General features: G+C 41.4%; 1 protein-coding gene and 1 long non-coding RNA gene across 10 annotated transcripts in view; one reads left to right on the top strand and one right to left on the bottom strand.

Moving 5' to 3' along the window:
* The window catches only part of AFF3 (ALF transcription elongation factor 3), a 243119-nt gene that overhangs the window by 89428 nt on the left and 135435 nt on the right, over positions 1 to 18256 (top strand). The gene's annotated exons all lie outside the window — the stretch shown is intronic.
* The window catches only part of LOC308475955, a 106493-nt gene that overhangs the window by 33761 nt on the left and 54476 nt on the right, over positions 1 to 18256 (bottom strand). For both annotated transcript variants that reach the window (XR_013985578.1, XR_013985579.1), the window contains exon 2: positions 1864 to 1951. This is a non-coding gene — a long non-coding RNA (uncharacterized lncRNA). The remainder of the gene's footprint in view (positions 1 to 1863; positions 1952 to 18256) is intronic.

The following is an 18256-nucleotide window of genomic DNA, read 5'->3' as shown; positions in this document are numbered from 1 at the left end:
TTGGAGTAATCAAAATTTGCTTTTCAGTAGCCGAGCGTGATGTTTACTATCTCCTCACTTTGTAGAAAACGTTGCGTTACGGCCTTGTAGCAATTATGCATTTTCTAAAGCTTTTGTGAATTTTTATCCCTACTTCAGCAAACGAAACACACAAGAGCCTAGGATGACCCTACTAGATCAGGCCAATAGCCCATCTAGTCCAAAATCCTGTTCTCACAGTGCTTATGGGAAGCCTGCAAGTTGAGCAGGACAGCAACAGCACACATAAATTGGTTCTGTATCTCCCTGAAAAGTGAGAAAGTATGCATCATGCTATGCGTTTAATATGTTGGAGTTGCATGAAAGGCATATAAACTGCAGACATGTAATATAACTATGGGCAAATATGAAAAGTATATGATATTTCTAAAGTTTTTCCTGGTTATAGAGGTGAAGTTGGAGAACAATTAGGTATCCCAAAAAGTTTTGAAAGCAGTGCTTTTTTTTCTGGGGGTACGCAAGGGTACGCACACCCCTAAACATTTTGTGAATCTAAGTTTGGCCTCATTGAGGGGCAGTATTTCAATATGAGTAGGAAAATGAGAGTACCCCTAAACATTTTTTAAAGAAAAAAAGCACTGTTTGAAAGTGTAAATCAGTTTTCTACATCTTCTCTCATATATTATATTATATATATCTGTAATCACCTGATCTCATTTCTATTTAATGTATCTTAAACTTAAATAGGGTTGCCATATTTCAAAAAGTAAAAACCAGGACACCCTCCCGGCAGATGTCAAAAAGTTAATAAAACGGGTTTTTCCAACCGGAACTGTCTGGAACGCAGTTCTGGCACCTCTCAGGTGGGTGCCATTGAGAACGAGGGAGGTATTCATGGTAAGTTCTGGCACCTATTTTTCTAGAAAAATAGAACTGTAAACAGCTATATAAATTTTCATAGATATTTGAAGCCTGTCCTGTTTTGGGAAGCTTTGCTTTGGGTTTTTTTCTTCTTTCCCTCTGTATTTTTGTTGGAAGCTGCCCAAAGTAGCTGGGGCAACCCAGTCAGATGAGCAGGGTATAAGAAATTTGTTGTTGTTGTTGTTGTTGGCAGGGATTTTTTTTCAGTTACAGCACCTGTCAGGTGGGCACCATTGCCATTGTAAGAGAACAAGAGAGGCATTTATGGTGAGTTTGGCACCTCCTTTTCTAGACAAATATCACTGAATTGATGATGATGATGCTGAAGAAGAAGAAGAATACATGTGGCATGGCATTCCACCTCCGCTGTTCCATCTAGGCAGCAGATTAGTTGATCCCTGAGCAAAGTAGGATTCCTCCCCACTCCACAATCCATGTTGTTTGGGTGAAAGGAGACTTTACTTACTCTACACTGCAGTTTCTGTAGGGTTAACATTTGTGATTGGTTTTCCTAACAAGACCAGCCCTACAGCAACAGTGGTGGCGGCGGGGGGAGTCAGCACAGGCTAAATGCCTTAAAAATAAATAAATATAAGGTCTTAACAATATATGGATGCATTGTAAGAGAAGGGGTTAATTGAGCCTCTCCAGGGAGGGAGTTTCAGAGTCTGGATGCCACAACTAAAAAGCCCCAGTCTTTCTTGGTCCCTCCTTCAGTAGTGGTGGAACCCAGAGCAACACTGATGGGAGGTTCATGTGAGAGCAAGAGGAGGCTCTTCATATACCCTGGTTCCAAACTGCTTAGGGCTTTGTGAAGAATACCCAGCCCTCATTAAATACAGATTATACAAACATGGAATAGTATGCTTGGCAAAACAGGCTCCTGAAATTGCTCTGGCTGCCACATTTTGACTCAGCAAATCACGTTTTATATAAAGGTTTGTTGGCAGAGTCTACACTTACCTGAAATGAAACATTTTCAAATTCCTGGTGAGTTTTTTTTTTGTAGCTTTACATCTTTGGTTTTATTCCAATGCCAATTTGAACAATCCTGCAGAAGCCAAATATGTACAAGTGTTTATAAACATGCCGTTATAAAATATTAGTGTCTTTTGTCTGTGTAAAGATAGGGAAACAAATTGAACGTTTATTGAGGGACCGGTCCACAAATTATTCTTTGGCAATAGAAATATGTTTTGTGACAAACCTAAATCAACTTAAAAAAAAAATCATAGAGGTAAAAATGGCAATGTATAGATGGTGCACATTCAGTATAAGGTGAAGCTTTTTTATGCTATGCATGAATGCCTTTGCTGAAAATGGGAAATCTAAACAGCTGCACTATTGTATTCAATTGCTGTCAAAAAATAATGATTTGCTGAGTCTAATAGATCACCATTTGGTCTTGGCAGCTGTTACTGGCAGGTTATACAGTACAGAATACATGCTGTGCATGCTATATTTCTGTCTTGCTGGGGTTTCTTACTATAAAGATAGTAAGATATGCAGCCAAATCAAAAGTTAATAGCATCGGACCAGGAGTTCTTAACCTGTGGGCCAGAAATATGCATAAAGAGGGATCATACGGTCCTTGTTTTTCCTTCATTTCATAGCTTTTAATAAAACATAATATGTTTCCAGCTCTTACGCTAGATCGCGAAAATGACCTTGAAAATTGTGAGCTGAATATATCTATGTGTGTGTGTGTATTGCAGCCGTGCTTCGTGAGATCGGCAGATAGCTTGAAAAAAGCTTTAAGCGACACATGCTGCTCCATTAGTTCCAATCAAAGCACTCTGGGCTTTTTTATTCTCTAGCCAAAGATTTTCACATTTCTCCGAATGAGTTTGCAGACTCTCATTGTGTGCCTCAAGAGGGGTGCAAACATGTGTCATGGGGCTTCTTCCAAATGGAAGAAAGGAGGCATTATCGAGGTTTTTTATATTATTATTATTATTATTATTATTATTATTATTATTATTATTATTTTATAATGTTTGAAAACATGATGCGTTTTCAAGTATGGTAAAGGGGGTGGGGACACACCACACACAGTACAATATTTCTTTTGTTCCTTGACCGTAGTTTTCAAATGGCGCTTCAGGGAACTCTGTGATTCCTCGGAAGCTTATCAGGGGTTCATTGGTGACAAGATCCAAAATGGAAGAAGAGCGTCCCTGAAAGACACTGCATGATAATGACAGGCGGTTCAGGTCACTAGACGGCACTGGGCTTAGTTGTATCTGGGTGAACTCAGGAGTTTCCTGCTGCTGTTCTGTTTATGTTGAAGAGCTGCAGTGGGGTGTTCCTCACCTGTACTTCCTAGTATGAAGGTCACTGCTGGTAGCCAAGTCAAGAGAGAGAGGTGGGAAGGAAGGCATAGCAGTAGGAACTTTGGATTGACTCAACTGCTGCACCTGCACCCACCTCCTTCCTTGCCACCTTGCCTCTCTCCCTCTATTACTGGTAGCAGCCTCCACACTGGGAAGCTTGGTGAGCATGTTACCCCACCCAATGCCATCCTGCCAGCCATTACTGGTTCTGTTCTAGCTCCTTGACCAGTGTGCCCTCTTAAGCCCTCCATGATGCTCAGCTTGCTTCTGTGCTAGGATGGGCAATAACGTCTCTGCTAGGTGAAGCTGCAGAGGAGTACTGCTGGCTGGCTGCATTCTAGGCCATTCTTTCCATCACACAGAGACCTGAGAGGCTTGGCTAGCACTTTGTAAGAGTACAGTGGTACCTCGGGTTACAGACACTTCAGGTTACAGACTCCACTAACCCAGAAATAGTACCTCCAGCGGCACGGCAGCAGCGGGAGGCCCCATTAGCTAAAGTGGTGCTTCAGGTTAAGAACAGTTTCAGGTTAAGAACAGACCTCTGGAACGAATTAAGTACTTAAGCCGAGGTACCACTGTATCCAATAACTGGCTTTCCCCAATAACCCTTAAAAAAAAAAATCGCAACATTCAGGGTTTGTGCCAGATATGAGAGATTCCCCAGTGGCTCCCCATGGGGGGGGGGGGAACATTTGAAAACATTTGTGTATGTATTTGTGTATTTGTGTATGTACATATGCTGTATGGAATCTTAAATGTTTATATTATTTTTCTTTTCTATTTTATATTGTACACCCACCCACCCACCCACCCACCAATGGAAGTTGATTGGAGTTCTGTTTGGTGACAAGCAACTAGCAAGCTTAATTAGGAATAATAAGGCTAAAGCTATGGGATGCAAATCGACCCAGTTACGTACTTACTTAGCCTGGATCCTTCAGCGCATGTGTTACTTTTTAAGGAGTTTGTAATTCTTTTTTAAAAAAACACCCTCATCCTTTTGCATCATCGGTGAGGATATCTGCCCCACAATTGTTATTGTTAGTATTTTAATTTGGGAACTCATTGAAGAGTTGCTTATCTCCTCTCTTTGCAAACTTCAGAATTGCCCATGTTCCTTTCATGGTAACATTCATCAAAAATTATGCTGCCTTCACCCCTTCTAAAATAACAGTGAAGATAAATGGATCGATTGACCCCAAGAGCAGTTTATTTATCCCTTTAGTCACACTTCAGTAGTAAAATCAATATTTCTCTGAAATATCTGATATTACAGTGGTTCCAGTAAATACTGACGCTCCTGAACTATGTGTGTGAGAGAACAGAAATTTATTATCAGGTTAGATATTTTAGTATCTATATTGATTTTTCTGTGAATGCTTGTGAAGTTTTTTATTTATCTGTATCTAAATGAGTGACATCTGCTGCTGTGTGGTGGTGGGGGGAGCCCCCCCCCCAGTAATCAAAGCCCTGTTGAAGGAAAAAGAAAACTCGTATCTAACAATCGTAGTAAAAAGTACCTTGTCAGGATTGTATGCTTATTTTGAAATGATGCACTGTTTAGTGGACTGTGTTTTCTCATAGTGCCCCCTTGTTGGATAAATGCGCAGCATGGTAGGTCCCCCCCCCCCCGCCCTTTTAATACAGATGTTGACACCACTTGATGTATAACTACTAAATTGTTTTGGAGTGCTGGGTGGCTAATGGCTTGCCGTATGGATGGAGCAAAGGGAACAGAACTGATAGAGAGAAGGGGCTGGAAGAGGGGTCATGTTTGCCTCTGTCTGTTTATGTATGTTTCTTAATTGAATATAATGATACCTGATAGAAAAACATTATCTCAAATCAAATCTTTCTACTGTAATCCACACATGCTTAAGCTTAAATGGAAATGGTGTGCATATATAGTGGGGGGAAATTGCAATGAAAGTTCTGCAACAGATTTGAGGTGGAATTGAGGCCCCTAATGAACCGCAGAGAAAAAAGATCTGGTGTAGTTGGTAGTGCTGGTGATGGTTCCTTCAGCTTGTTTACTTTCACTCCAATGCTTGTCTCATGCACGTGGTTATGTGCAGTTGCCAATTTGTAGCTTTAGACAACAATCCTCCAAACGTTTACATCAGAATAGCTCTATTGAAGTGTTGGATACCAGGTAGGCAGCCTGGATTGTGCCTTGATAGGATTGTAATCTGATAACAGTGTGGTTCATAGAACTACCCTCAAGGTTGTAGCTTGATGTTTGATTTTATCTAAAAGAATGGGAGCAGGTTACAAGTGATTTTAAAATACTCATACAGACAGACAGGCGGATAGATAGACCAGCTATTAAATATAGAATATATACAATGCTGGTGTGTCTCAAACCCTCGGTGAGTTAGGGACTTCCTCTGCATGCGAAGACAAGGCTCCGGCAGATTGAGCGTATGAGACCAATTTCAGCTCAGACTTTTCCGACATACCTAACTGAATCAAATGCACACCCATAGCTGGAGAGGTCTGAATTGCAGCCTAGATGTCTGTTATTGGCAGTCTGTTGGTGGCAGTAATGACAAATTAGAGATGGTTTTGGCTCTTCCCTATTCTGCTGGAACTTGGTATCGCTTCATAGTGGCACGAGTGTTTCAAAATATTTTATTTTGTGCCCTCTTGCCACAGTTCCTTCCCCCTACAATTGCGCCCCAAGTGACCTTATCCTTGGTCATCAAAATCAGCCAAAATGTTATTTTTTTAAAATATAGCTCTGGAAGAGGAAGCAGGGACCTGTTTGTGAAGAGCAGCCAGGTGGAAAGAGTAATCCTAACCTGTGCAGAGAGAAGGTGCATGCTTCCTTGTTTTAGGATCTGCATAGTGCTATTGGAGCTGAGAGTTTCCTTTCAGCTGCAGTGCTGTTAATTCCTTAGGAAGAAGAAAATCTGTGTAGAGAGGGCACTGCTGGCCGTTGCTGTTTCTTAAGAAACTCTTCCATCACCTATTCATACTGGTATCTCTTGTGTTCATTTCTTCCGCTGGAGATGGTGTATGGAAGCAGAGCATGACCAAACGATGGAGGTTAGGGAACTGACTTATTATACTACAAAATAACATACGCCAGGGGTGGCTAACCTTTGTCCCTCCAGATGTTGTTGGACTCCAACTTGGCAATAGAATTGAAATATTGCCCACATAATTGTGGAAATTGTTTGATCGTTTTTAAAGCCTGTAGCTTTTGTATTTTATCTCCAATCCAAATCTTCATTACTGTCATAGACCAGCATAAGGCAAAAGCACCTCCATACATAAATAAAACATGCTAGATAGGCAATAATACAACTGCAGAAATAGGGGGTACACATAATCATTCTCTCAGTTACGGTAGACCAACATAAGATAAAAACATATAAAACATGTAAATTAGACAGACAGTTTTAGACCCACTGTGTGGCACATACCCTCCTCTGACGTATGTCAATCATAGCAGCACAATATCTGGCAACTGAAAATGTTACATCAGGATTTATATCTTGGGGCAGTAAAGTGATATAGAATAACCCTCTGTGTCCTGGAAATTTGTGTATTATTGGAAGGATAAACCTAGCACATATGCTTGTGAAATACTAGCAGTGGAGAAAAAAAATGTCCATTTTTTTTCATTTTATCTTATTTTACATTGCTTGAATAGGTTTTGGCTCTTAAGTGGTTTATAGATTGGGGTTTTTTTTTTTAAAAAAAAGAAATAGCAATAACATCACCAACAACTCCCATCAGTCCTAACCAGCTTGGCCAGTGGATGATGGGAATTGTAGTCCAACAGCATCTGGAGGGCCACCCTTACTATAAGGCATGTGCTTCTTTTAGACAAAACAATCAGTACTATTAAACAGATGAGATATGCTTTAACAATACATGATCATATTTGGCTCTGTTTGCTGAAAACTTATAAGCAATGAAGTGTGCTGCTGCTTCCCTCCTTTCTTCTTGAAAATTGTCGTTAACACAAGGAGTAATGTTTTTAAGAGGTCAAAAGACACAATGCCGTGCCATCATTTTTATGACCGTCAAATTAATTTATTTATCCATTGCCTGCACCTAATGGAGATTGACTCTCCTGGTTCCCTGCTGTAATGATGTTCACTGAGTTGAAAATGAAGATGTTGGAGGATAAAAGTAGTGCTCTGACTGCTATTGATTAACTGTCTTGTTTGCTTCATTGTTCAGGCTTCATTAGCCTCTTGGGCAGAGAGGCACCCCAGTATAGCATCCCTGACACCTTGCTGAAAAGACGCAGGCTTTTAAAATGACAGCTTTACTTAAAATACAGTTTGATGTACAATTGTTGATGGCATAGACAAAGACAACACCTGATAAGTTAGAACAGAAATACAAACAAACAAATAACAACTCACTGAACTATACTCATATCAGCCTCATATCAACAATAGTCTGGAAAAAATGTTATTAGGTTATAGATATATTAACGGCAATAGTATTTTACGAAACACACACACACACCCAAAACAGCAGAAGAAATAGTAAAGGAAAATGTGGTATTTTAAGAGCTGGCCCAATACAGTGGTACCTCGGGTTACAGACGCTTCAGGTTACAGACTCTGCTAACCCAGAAATAGTACCTCAGGTTAAGAACTTTGCTTCAGGATGAGAACAGAAATCATGCGGCGGCAGCGGGAGGCCCCATATCTAAAGTGGTGCGTCAGGTTAAGAACAGTTTCAGGTTAAGAACGGACCTCCGGAACGAATTCAGTACGTAACCAGAGGTACCACTGTACTTTTGCTGTGCCTTCCCACCACGAGGGCCATCAGCTGAAAAAATATTGTGGTGCCATGCAGATACCAGTTCCTGCTCTCATCTATCCCATGCCCCCCCCCAACATTTTGGGAGGGCAGTTCAGGGCACCCAACCTTCACCCTGCTGACCCCATCCCTCGCCCCGTCTCTGGCTCACCCACTTGCCCTCTCCTTTCTCCTCCCCCATCCCACCTACCTTTCTCCAGTTGTTCGCCTCTGCAGCACCTGGCCTGCGCCATGTCGGGAGAAGCAGTGTGTGCCAGCCCAACCTTCTGGCAGGCTATGCCTAGCCTGCGCAGCTTCCCATCTTTTGGTCCCTCACCCTGGCGTGACCAGCACGGGGCACCAACATCGGGACATTCGGGACTGGGGACAGAAGCCTGTCATAATTGTTCATGTTGCAATGTTATGAAAGATGGAATCATCTTTTTTCTTTAACCACCATGTCATCTGGCAGTTCCCCTCTATCACTGACAATTCACTGCAAACCTCATGGTTTTGTGCTACACGTATTTGTAATCATGAGGTTCTCATGGTCTTCTTTGCATCATGGGCACAATTCAGAAGAAAGTAGGTATGCTTAAGAGCCATTGAAATCAATATGAGGCCCAAGGAGTGTTCAGGGGTGTGTGTGTGTCCCATTGATTTTATTATGATGTGCCCAGTAGCCTTACCATCATCCAGATTATGTTTGAGAAAGGGCTTTGTACATGGAATGATACATGCACATAAAGATGGGGAGGGAGGTTCCTGCCCCAATCAGAGTTCACCCGAATGTGAAAAATCTCTATGCACGTAAATTGCTTGTAGATACTAAAGGTAAAGGGACCCATGACCATTAGGTCCAGTCGTGGCCAACTCTGGGGTTGCGGTGCTCATCTCGCTTTATTGGCCAAGGGAGCCGGCGTACAGCTTCCGGGTCATGTGGCCAGCATGACTAAGCCGCTTCTGGCGAACCAGAGCAGTGCACGGAAACACTGTTTACCTTCCCGCCAGAGCGGTATCTATTTATCTACTTGCACTTTGACATGCTTACGAACTGCTAGGTTGGCAGGAGCAGGAACTGAGCAACAGGAGCTCACCCCGTTGCGGGTATTTGAACCGCTGACCTTCTGAACAGCAAGTCCTAGGCTCTGTGGTTTAACCCACAGCGCCACCCGCGTCCCCTTGTAGATACTATTCCACCATATTTGTTGGCAGATTCGGGGTGGGTAGCCTCCACAGCCACCTTCACACATTCCTTGAATGCATGAGTGGGTTCACTTAACCTCCCCAATGAGAGGTAAGCAGGCAGATGAAGCGTTAAGTCCCATGGATTTTATTGGAACTGAAAAACACAAAAACCTCCTTTGAATGGTCATTTTTCTGTATTTTTTCTTAAACATTTTGGAACAGCCATTGCATCTTTCTAACACATCTGATCAGAGGTGTACCAGAGCTCCCTTGTTCCATTGGCAAGGAACTGTATTGGTGCCCCAGGAGATGGGAGGGCGGGCAAGCAAGCTCCTAGTCACACCTAGCAAAAGCAGAGAGGTGTGATTTTTGCAGTCCCCGGAACTTGGTGGGGGCCAACCTGGACAACCCCTGGGGTTTGCCCCCACATCAGATACATGATAAATGCATTGAATTCCCACCCACTCTTCCCAGTCTGCCTCCAGATAAGATATTGTACATGTGTTTGTGTATAAATTCATGCATGCACATTAATTAAAGTTAAAATATGGAACTTACTTCTGTCCTTGTGATTAGAATGTGTAAATTTCATGGCAGCAGATAGTAAGAAAGCTTGAACTGGATTAATTTTTAATCCTCTCCCTCCCCCTTTAATAGTGGTGTTTGTTTTGTGGATAATCTATGTAGCTAGGTAAAATGGAGAAGCCCGAAACATCTGCTAATCCTTTCACAATCAGAATGGTTTTGTTTTTTTGTTTTTACCAAAGCAATGCCAGTTAAATGCAAATATGTATTTCAGGTCAAATACAAATTTCTGCGTATCATTATTTTCATTTTATAATTGCACTAAAAGCAACTGAGTAAGGCCTGGATTGTAAGCCTCCTTGGGAACAATATGTATGCTACCTTGAGTTCCATTATGAAAGAAAGGTGGGATATAAAAGTAAGCGCTATTGGCAAAACATTTGCATGGCCTGAACTGGGCCCATAAAATATACAAATGGTGAGGAGTTTGTTCAGCAGATGCAGAAATGGGGAAAAAATGCAGAAAAATGATTTAACACATACAAAGATGTTTTTGAATGAATCAGACTTTGCTATTTAATTTACATTTCGAGGGCTCATTAGGATGATGAATGACACTGGTGGAGAACAAAACATACTTCCGGAACAAAAGAAAATCTCTGTAGCCTAATAACATTTTATGCCAGCACTTACATTTGTCAGAAGTGGATGCTATTTATCCCTATGATTATTTAAAAATCATTTTTATTGTCCTTTGTTCTGTGTCCTCTTCTGGGAATTTTAATTCAGAGTTTTGACACCTGCTTATTAACTTGCCTGAAGTATGGAGTACAAAGGCTCGTGCTATATAAATAATTCTAACCAGCTATGTTTATATTACTGGCAGCTGTACACAAATTAGCTCAATTTGGATTTATTTCATCTCAAAATAAGAAAGCATTCCAGACAGTGTCACCTTTAACTCACTCATACACTATTGAGATGGCGAAGCGCTAATAAATTGCTTAATACCTGGGCCATGGGCTTGCAGAGACCTGCAAGAGTGTCTGATTGTCTGATTCTACCTCTCCCTCTCCCTCTCCCTCTCCCTCTCCCTCTCTCCCTCCCTCTCTCTCACACCCACACCTACACACCCCCTGCATACCCTCCAACATTCATCAGATGAAAATAGGGACATTTCTCACCCCCCACCACTGACCCTCTGCAACCCCCCCCCATTTTTTGTGACTGCAGACCATTCCCCATCAGAAGAAGAACAAGAAATAGGACACAGCACACACACCCTCCACCATCCATTAAAAAACCCCTTAATCCTGATTTATTTTATTCCTTGGCAGATTTGCAAAATAAAAGCACGCACCAATAAGAAATTGGCAGATTTGCAAAATAAAAGCATGCACCAATAAAAAAATTTTTTAGAAAGGGGCAAGTTTAGACACGGATGTACAAAAGCATTTTTTAAAATAAAAAGACTCCTTGCACTTCGCTTCACTCCGCTTTAAATATGGCAGCCCTAATTAAAACAAACACTGCTGCTCCCCATTGAGTGTATTTGAGTGTGTAACATTATATACCACATGATTGTAAGAAAGCCTCTCAGTTGTTTACAAAAATATAACGTAACACATTAGCATTATTGATTAAATAAATTTAAAAAAACCCCAGATTTTTAAAAACTAAAAGCTAAAAAAGCTAAAAGCTAAAAAGACATTAAAACACTTCTACATGCCTGGATAGGTTTGCCTAAACAAAAATGTCTTAAGCAGACAGCAAAAAGAATACAGCAAAGGAACCTGCCTTAGGTCAATAGGCAGGGAGTTCCAAAGTTAGTGCTGCCACACTAAGAGATTGAATCCTTACACATGTAGTATGAGTTTTATGTGGCAGCTGTAGCAGGGCCAGATCCGCAGATTGAAGCGGCTGAGTGGATATGTATGGGGTAAGGTGATCCTGCAAATAAACTGGACCCAAACTGTTAGGGTTGTGATTACATCTTAGAAAGTCAAAGACACCACAGAGAGAGTTGATAACCCTTAACCTGCTTAGAATTTATCCTACCTAATGTGGAAACTCTTCCCCATCTTGGATATTTTGGAGAGAGAAGCTGGTTGTGATGAATTACTGCGGAAGAGAAAGACAATCTATATGGTCTGCACATACTCGATGAGATTTGGAAACTTAAGTCCATTGCTGTGGATATATTTTAGTTGTGTTATACCTTTTAAATTCCACATTCACCCAACGCTTTCATATTCTGTCCAAATAGGGTGTCAGGTATTTTACCATTCATGACCCACCATGTCCCCCCCAAAGCTTTGTGCACACTTAAACAAATACATATATACTTATACATTTGTTTATAAACGCAAAGAGCATTTCACAACGTCATGCACATTCGAACTGCATCTGAAGATAAAATGTTAGTATGTTTGGGTGCATTACGCCTCATTATCTAATTGCTTCTTCAGTATTCTGCAAACGACCTGATGTTTCCATACAGTATAGCCACACAGTATAAATGTTGCATGTATACACATTTGTTTCCTGAGTTTCCTGCTGCCCCAAAATAGTTCTGTAGTTCCATCAGTGCATGAGTCAGAGCTCTGGAGGATGAAAGAAATCAGAAATTGCATTTGCATGTGGTAAGAAAATACTTCAGTGTAAGCTTTCCATAGAAGTGTGGAACAGCAAATGCCACACAGCTTTAGTTTATTCATTATGAAATGACGTGGAAGTGTTTGATCTTACACTTTTCCTTCCATAGTCAGTCCTGACTTTCTTTAACGAGTTTGGATGACAATACAAACAGCTACAGTGAAACAGCAAGACTGATTTTTCCCCAAGAGCAATTGTACTGCTTATTCGTAATGCAAGTTTGTTTCAATCTCTTTCTGCAGTGGTTGCTCTGACAGAGAGATCACAGGTTTAATTTTCTTTTCCAAATACATGAACAACCTCACACATGTCAGTGTATATTCCTATTCAATGTGTAAGATATCAATGAACAAATTCTGTTTTTACACACACACACACACACACACACACACACACACATTATACCCCCTTTTCAACATGGTGTAGCAATGTTTCTATGATTTATGCAGCTTGATGTGTAATATTTTCTATTAAGGTTAATCAATTAAGGGTCAAAGCCAATGCATAAATGAATAAATGTTGCAGTTCTTTTCCAAAAAGGGTTCTGCGTTGCACACTTGTATGCACGTGGAACCAGATATCATTGCATAGGATATTAGCCTTCATGTCTGTTTTTGTGAAGTTCTAAAGGCATTTACATATATTTTTTAATTTAAAAAAACAGCACTCCATATGAATATATTTGCTTTCATTTGTTGCTCATCTTCATCCCTTCTATCTTTCCTTCTTTGCCCCCACGGCCATTTCATCTGGTTGTGGCGAACCATGTGGATTTTATTCAAAGACATCAGGAGGCCACATTTGACATGGTGGCAACATAAACGCTTGTAAAGAAAAGCATACACAGCACCTCAGCCAATCGGATTAAAGAAAGTGAGGGCAAAAAGTAAGGCTAGGGAAATGAGAGTGAAGGAGGAGGAAAATGGGGTCGAAATGAAGCTGCAGCTGAGGATGTTGAACACCATCAAAATGCATATGATCATCAAGATTAGCTGAGGTTTCGTTCTTTGTTTTGCAGTAACTCTTGGGCTATGGAGACTGAGCCAATCTCAAAGTAGCTATTCAAATGTTTGGGGAAAGGGTCATAGCTCAGTGGTAGAAGATCTGCTTTGCAGGTACAGATAGGTAGCCGTGTTGGTCTGCCATAGTCAAAATAAAAAAATCCTTCCAGTAGCACCTTTAAGACCAACTAAGTTAGTTCTTGGTATGAGCTTTCGTGTGCAAGCACACTTCTTCAGATACACTGAAACAGAAGTTGCCAGATCCTTCTATATAGTGAGAAGGTGGGGAGGGGTATTACTCAGAAGGGTGGTGGGAATTGGAGATTGGCAGATAGCTGAGATGAGCCTGCTGACGACTCTTAACGACTGTAATAGGTCTTACAGGAAAAGGCAAGGGGTGAGAAGGTGAGAAATGGCTTAGTCATGTATAATGGGATAAGAATCCAATGTCTTTGTTCAAACCAGGTTTCTCCATGGTTTTAAGTTTGGTAATGAGTTGCAATTCAGCAGCTTCTCTTTCCAGTCTATTTCTGAAATTCCTTTGTAGTAAAACAGTTACTTTGAGATCTTGTATAGAATGTCCTGGGAGATTGAAGTGTTCTCCTACTGGTTTCTCTGTTTTGTGATTCTTGATGTCAGATTTATGTCCATTTATTCTTTGGCGTAAGGTTTGGCCTGTTTGTCCAATATAGAGAGCTGAAGGACACTGTTGGCATTTGATGCCATACACAATGTTAGATGATGAGCAATTGAATAGTCCCGAGATGGTATGTGTGATGTTGTTGGGGCCAGTAATGGTGTTGTCCGGGTGTATGTGGCAGCAAAGTTGGCATCTGGGTTTATTGCAGGCTCTGGTGCCAGTGTCCGTGTTAAGTCTGGTTGTAGTATTATTGTGGGTTAGGAGTTGTTTAAGATTGGGTGGCTGTCTGTAGGCAATGAAAGGTCTTCCTCCCAGAGCTTGAGAAAGAGAACTGTCATTGTCCAGGAGAGGTTGTAGATCTCTGATGATGCGTTGTACTGTTTTAACTTGGGAGCTGTATGTGATGACTAGAGGTGTTCTGTTATTTTCTTTTTTGGGTCTGTCTTGCAGCAAGTTCTCTCTGGGTATAAGTCTGGCTCTGTTGATCTGTTGTCTAACTTCATCTGCTGGGTATTTTAGTTCTGAAAAGGTTTGCTGTAGATCTCTTAGGTGAGAGTCTCTGTCTGTAGAATTGGAACAGATGCGGCTGTAACGTAGTGCCTGGCTATATACAATGGACTGTTTGGTATGTTTGGGATGGTAGCTAGAGGCATGTAGATATGTTTGTCGGTCAGTTGGTTTACGGTATAAGGTGGTGTCTATGCGCCCATCCTGTATTTTTATAGTAGTGTCCAAAAAATGTATTTCTTGCATAGATTGATTCATTGTAAGGTTGATTGTGGGGTGAAAATCATTAAATTTCTGGTGAAAGGTGTCCAGGGTCTGTTGACCATGTGTCCAGATGATAAAAATATCGTCAATGTATCGTAGGTACAAGAGAGGTTTGAGTGGGTAGGAGTTTAGGAAACGTTGTTCTAAATCTGCCATGAAGATGTTGGCATACTGTGGGGCCATGCGGGTGCCCATTGCTGTGCCGCTGATCTGAAGGAACAGGTCATCACCGAATTTGAAGTTGTTGTGGGTAAGGACAAATTGGCAGAGTTTGGTGGCAAGGTCCGCTGTGGTTTTATCTGAAATGGTGTTCCTTATAGCTTGTAAACCATCGTTGTGTGGGATGTTGGTATACAGAGATTCCACATCCATAGTAGCTAGTATAGTATTGTTGGGAAGATTATTTAAAGATTGTATTTTCCTCAGAAAATCTGTGGTGTCACGTACATAGCTGGGAGCACTGATGGCATATGGTTTCAGAACAGAGTCCATATAACCGGAGACACCCACTGTAATAGTGCCAATACCTGAAATGATGGGGCGTCCTGGATTTCCTGGTTTGTGTATTTTAGGTAGAAGATAGATTACAGTCGTTAAGAGTCGTCAGCAGGCTCATCTCAGCTATCTGCCAATCTCCAATTCCCACCACCCTTCTGAGTAATACCCCTCCCCACCTTCTCACTATATAGAAGGATCTGGCAACTTCTGTTTCAGTGTATCTGAAGAAGTGTGCTTGCACACGAAAGCTCATACCAAGAACTAACTTAGTTGGTCTTAAAGGTGCTACTGGAAGGATTTTTTTATTTTGACTATGGCAGACCAACACGGCTACCTATCTGTAACTGGAACCATGGAAGGCACCACATTGAGCCGCATGAAATGGAAGTCCATCAACCTCACCAAGAAACTTGCACAGGTACAGACTGATATCTTCTTTCTTACTAAATGCAAGAACCTGGACATTATACCCAAGGGTCTTAGAATTAAGAACCCTCTACAATCCACGTATCCCACTGAATATGCAAGAAAACTATGCAACACTTTCTCTAAGAAACTGCTCAAACATCTGATCAGCGTTCTCTACTCTAAACAGAAGCTAATAAAGGAGGAACTCCTTGTATTAGACAACTCTATCAGGAACCACCAAGCTTGGCAAGAGTTCCAAAAGGAAAAACAAAACATTTACTACTCTCAACTGGAGCTACTGAAAAAACAGAAAAACAAGAAACTCTCTAACCTTTCCAACCTACAGGCTACTAATCAAAACAAGATCAACAATATTGTCAATCTCTCACAGCAAGCACTCAGCCCAGCCGAGGAATCAGTCCTTTCACGTGGACTGTCATTCTGCCCTGCCAAATCCCCACACATGATTCAGTTCTACGGGGACTTGGAAGCATTTTTCCGCCGTTTACGCCTGAAGGAGTATTTTCAACACACACAACAACAAGACAAATCAGAACAAACAACAACTTCACAACACAACACCTCTCAACCCACTGGAGAACAACAACCACCCTCCCAACAGAACACTGACCACCAACTACCTCCGAAAAAGTGTTACACAAAAAGGGACTCCACATGGACCCCTCCTGATGGACGCAATACCACACTGGACTTGTACATTGACTGCTTCCGCCACAGAATCCAAACAGATGTGACCAGAAAACACCATCGCTTACAACAAAATCTAAACCATGCTGAAAGGAGAGCCATAGATAATCTCAGAAACAACCCAGACATTATAATTAAAGAAGCAGACAAAGGTGGAGCTGTCGTCATCATGAACAAAACTGACTACATTCAGGAGGCCCACAGACAACTTTCCAATACCGCCTTTTACACAAAATTGGACTCAGACCCCACACAAGAATACAAGAAAGAACTGAACAAGATTGTTAAGGAGCTACCCCCACACATCCAAGAACAGATCCTCACCAACACACCAACAGAACCTCGACCAGGAACTTTCTATCTTCTACCTAAAATACACAAACCAGGAAATCCAGGACGCCCCATCATTTCAGGTATTGGCACTATTACAGTGGGTGTCTCCGGTTATATGGACTCTGTTCTGAAACCATATGCCATCAGTGCTCCCAGCTATGTACGTGACACCACAGATTTTCTGAGGAAAATACAATCTTTAAATAATCTTCCCAACAATACTATACTAGCTACTATGGATGTGGAATCTCTGTATACCAACATCCCACACAACGATGGTTTACAAGCTATAAGGAACACCATTTCAGATAAAACCACAGCGGACCTTGCCACCAAACTCTGCCAATTTGTCCTTACCCACAACAACTTCAAATTCGGTGATGACCTGTTCCTTCAGATCAGCGGCACAGCAATGGGCACCCGCATGGCCCCACAGTATGCCAACATCTTCATGGCAGATTTAGAACAACGTTTCCTAAACTCCTACCCACTCAAACCTCTCTTGTACCTACGATACATTGACGATATTTTTATCATCTGGACACATGGTCAACAGACCCTGGACACCTTTCACCAGAAATTTAATGATTTTCACCCCACAATCAACCTTACAATGAATCAATCTATGCAAGAAATACATTTTTTGGACACTACTATAAAAATACAGGATGGGCGCATAGACACCACCTTATACCGTAAACCAACTGACCGACAAACATATCTACATGCCTCTAGCTACCATCCCAAACATACCAAACAGTCCATTGTATATAGCCAGGCACTACGTTACAGCCGCATCTGTTCCAATTCTACAGACAGAGACTCTCACCTAAGAGATCTACAGCAAACCTTTTCAGAACTAAAATACCCAGCAGATGAAGTTAGACAACAGATCAACAGAGCCAGACTTATACCCAGAGAGAACTTGCTGCAAGACAGACCCAAAAAAGAAAATAACAGAACACCTCTAGTCATCACATACAGCTCCCAAGTTAAAACAGTACAACGCATCATCAGAGATCTACAACCTCTCCTGGACAATGACAGTTCTCTTTCTCAAGCTCTGGGAGGAAGACCTTTCATTGCCTACAGACAGCCACCCAATCTTAAACAACTCCTAACCCACAATAATACTACAACCAGACTTAACACGGACACTGGCACCAGAGCCTGCAATAAACCCAGATGCCAACTTTGCTGCCACATACACCCGGACAACACCATTACTGGCCCCAACAACATCACACATACCATCTCGGGACTATTCAATTGCTCATCATCTAACATTGTGTATGGCATCAAATGCCAACAGTGTCCTTCAGCTCTCTATATTGGACAAACAGGCCAAACCTTACGCCAAAGAATAAATGGACATAAATCTGACATCAAGAATCACAAAACAGAGAAACCAGTAGGAGAACACTTCAATCTCCCAGGACATTCTATACAAGATCTCAAAGTAACTGTTTTACTACAAAGGAATTTCAGAAATAGACTGGAAAGAGAAGCTGCTGAATTGCAACTCA

This window comes from Podarcis pityusensis (genome assembly GCF_964106645.2).
Source record: "Podarcis pityusensis genome assembly, chromosome: 4".
NCBI lineage: Eukaryota > Metazoa > Chordata > Lepidosauria > Squamata > Lacertidae > Podarcis > Podarcis pityusensis.
Note: the sequence above shows the minus strand (reverse complement) of the source record. Positions and strands in the feature narration are given on the sequence as shown.